Source organism: Sceloporus undulatus, chromosome 2 (genome assembly GCF_019175285.1).
Source record: "Sceloporus undulatus isolate JIND9_A2432 ecotype Alabama chromosome 2, SceUnd_v1.1, whole genome shotgun sequence".
NCBI lineage: Eukaryota > Metazoa > Chordata > Lepidosauria > Squamata > Phrynosomatidae > Sceloporus > Sceloporus undulatus.
This window is the reverse complement of record NC_056523.1, coordinates 52,575,083-52,578,460: the sequence shown is the minus strand read 5'-3', so window position 1 is coordinate 52,578,460 and position 3,378 is coordinate 52,575,083. Positions and strand designations below refer to the sequence as shown.

General features: G+C 39.0%; 1 pseudogene; it reads left to right on the top strand.

Moving 5' to 3' along the window:
* Positions 1 to 2,182: 2,182 nt before the first annotated feature.
* Positions 2,183 to 2,238, top strand: LOC121924543 (annotated as a pseudogene).
* The last annotated feature ends 1,140 nt before the right edge of the window (positions 2,239 to 3,378 follow it).

Here is a 3,378-nt window from a genome sequence, read left to right as displayed (position 1 = left end):
AGAAGGAGTGGTTAGAATCTGTTCCTTCTGGTAGTCTGGTTCAGGACTGTGGCAATATCCCTTTGCATATTGATTTTCCAGATTAGCACAGCTATGTCTTTGAATTCTCTTATAACTGTAATATTTATTTGCAAGTATTATCATAACATTAATGATGTTTGCAAATTTGCATAGTGCTCCAGAAATCTTTCATCAAGAAGGTCCAATACACACTGCAAAAGTAATCCAGACTGAGACTGCTTTTACTGCCCTGGGAATCCTGAGACTGTAGTTTATTGTGGCCCCAGAGCTCTCTGACAGAGAAGGTTAACTGCCTCACAAAACTACAGTTTCTAGGATTCCCTACCACTGAGCCAGGGCACTGAAAGCAGTCTCAACTGGATTATTTCTACAATGTATTTTGTACTTAAGAAAATTCCCCCCCTTCCCGCATAGACAATTCTCCACTGTTGGAGAGCACAGGATGTCTTCTGTTAGTGGAACGTTGTGCACCCTTCTGAGCCTTGTTGAGTTCTGGCTCAAAGCTAGTATTTAGAGGATCTGTTTTGGCTTCATGGCCGCTGGCATTAAGTTGCCACCAGTTTCTGGATCTCAGCATTACTGACCAATTGTTGACATACATCATAAGACATCCAGCCTCTCTAGTTTTCATCAGCTCATTCCAGCATTTGAGTCTTTGCATTTGAGCAAAGTGTTTTGAATAAAACATTTAGCATGCTTTTCACTACAAGCTGTGTTCTATACATATCCCCAATCAGGAGTATTTAAAACCACTTGATTTCAAGGAGACATGGACTGACTGATTGCTAGACAGGCAGAGACTTAAATGTGCTATCGAGACTTACTGCATACAAATAAATGGAAGATCCTTGGGGTGTTGGCTTCTTCCAAGATTTGCTTGAGTCCTTTGATTCTATGTATTTAATAAAAAAAAACATAGTTGCTGTTCTAGCAGAAGATCTCGGAAGCAGGCTACTTAAGAAATCTTTTGATAGCTTTTGAATTAGTAAAGGGGAAGTGTAAACAAATTTGTTATTTTCAAAAAGTGCTTCTCTAATTATTAAGATATCAGTAGTGCTTGCCCGTAAAGAACATGATTAAACATAATGGCTGGTATCCTATTAGTGACATATGCAGGCATAAGTTCACCTTAAGCCTACATATTTCCTTTATTGGTAGTTGAAGAAGTTAATATTCCTTTCCATCCTCTGCAACAACCAAAGCACCCCCCTCCACACCCAGTCTATTGCTGATGGAGAGTAAAGTGGACTGCAGAAGAGTCTAGCTATAACCAGAAAAGTTCCACATGTGGCACTTTTATTCCATGTGCAACCATGTAGGATCTCAGCCAGTATGTATAGCAATAGCATTTAGCATTTACATTTCTATACCTCCTCATACTGAACTAAGCAGTATCTAAGCGGTTTACAACATGTAAACCAATTGCCCCCAACAAGCTGGGTACTCATTTTACTGATCTATGAAAGGATGGAAGGCTGAGTCAAGCCCTCAGGATTGAACTCACATCATTGTGGCTGCAGTACTTCCATTTAACCACTGCACCACCAAGGCTCCTAAGTATGTATCAATATATCATGCTCTAACATTAGGCTTTCTTCTCATTCGCCAGAAGATCAGTCCATGCATCTTTGAAAGAAGGGCATAGTTCCTGTCACCACATCTCTGTATCATCTGTGAATCTGGTTTATATGCCTTGTTACACTCTGGTTGGTGGATATCAGGCTGGCACTCCACTATTTGAGCATACTCCTTATTTCCATTTTGGAGTCCCAAACGTTCATCTCGGGGGCCATTCAGACTAACTTTTGTACCAAACTGTAAACTGGATTAACAGTCGGAAGTACCTTGGAGCGGTTTTTCCAGAAGTGGATTATTTCCCATGACTTTTAGGAAAACCCGTTTCTTCCCTGCTGCCGGCAAATGTGAATCGTACCTAAAAATGAACCAGAAGCCAGAAGAAGTCATTTACCACTATGGAAATGTATTTCCAATGACCACTTAATCACTGTATTTTACAGCTGTATTTTAAACTAACTGCACTTTCTGTGTAGTCTTCAAAGGCACTGTGTAACAGTCCTTTCCCTTCTCCTTTGTTACTAAAGATTTTTCTTTGTTTTAACCAAGTGTTAGTCTTGAAGCCATTAGAATGGTAGCAGATAATGTGCTCACTTCAGCAGCACATATACTAAAATTGGAACGATACAGAGAAGATTAGCAGAATGGTAGCAGATAATAGATTTTGCTCTTCTACTCCAAAATAAGCCTGGTAGAATCCAGTGGTTAGTGTGTTGGATTAGAACTGGGGAGACACAGGTTCAAATCCTCTCTTGGCTATGCAGCTCAATAGGTGGGTTTAGATCAGTCACTCTTTTTCCTGGCCTACCTCACAGGGTTGTTCTGAGAAATTAAAGAGGAGGGAAGAACATATGTGAAGTGTGGAGCACCTTGAAAAAAATCAGAAAATAAATGGGTCTATAAATGGATTGTTCTAGTTGATGATTTCCACCCTGCCCTATTATGCTATATTTTCCAAGAGACTCTCAGCTGGATACTCTATGAACTAAGAACACATCTGGAAAGCTCATCCAGTTTATGTCACTATGTTTTATGTATATGTATATCTATATGTATTAAAATGACTTGCTCTTCAATAACAAATTGACTCCAGTAGTAATTTGTCATGTCACCTTCAATAAAATTTCAAACAAAAACATGGAAGATTAATGGGGAAGCAAGAGCACCACATCTTTTATGCATTTTAGATGGAAAAATATAAATCAAAATCGTGACCTGTTTGTAGGGTAATGCCAGAAAAATAAAAATAGTAATACACAACGACAGTAATAAAGTTGGATGTGACCCTGTCAGTTTTGGTGGTGATACGTGCAAAGTTTAACTTATTTTAATTGCACAGTGATTTATCTTATTTATATCTAGACTAACTGCAATAGATAAACAACAGCAACACCTTTCTGTTACAAAGGCAAAGGTATAGGCAGCCTGCTGGTCAGAAGTAACCATTTCCCACAGTAATTGTGTTAAGTCAGCTAGGACATCCTGTTTGTCATTCATTTTGGTGTACTAACTCAGATTTTCTAAGTAGATATAATAGAATCTCTTAAACACATGATGAAGCAGCTGTAAATTGTCCAGTGACATTTTAGTAAAGTCTCACAGATGTCAATGTCAGTGTCCTCTCTCTATCTCCCTCCCTCTGCTTTTAAAGCCTTGAATGAGACCTAGTTGGAAGTAATTTAGGGCCCAAACAGACTGGCCAAAATAAAGCTACTTTGGGTCACTTTGGAAGTACTGTATGCTGTTTAAATGATGCATGCATCCTACAAGGCTGGAAGCCAT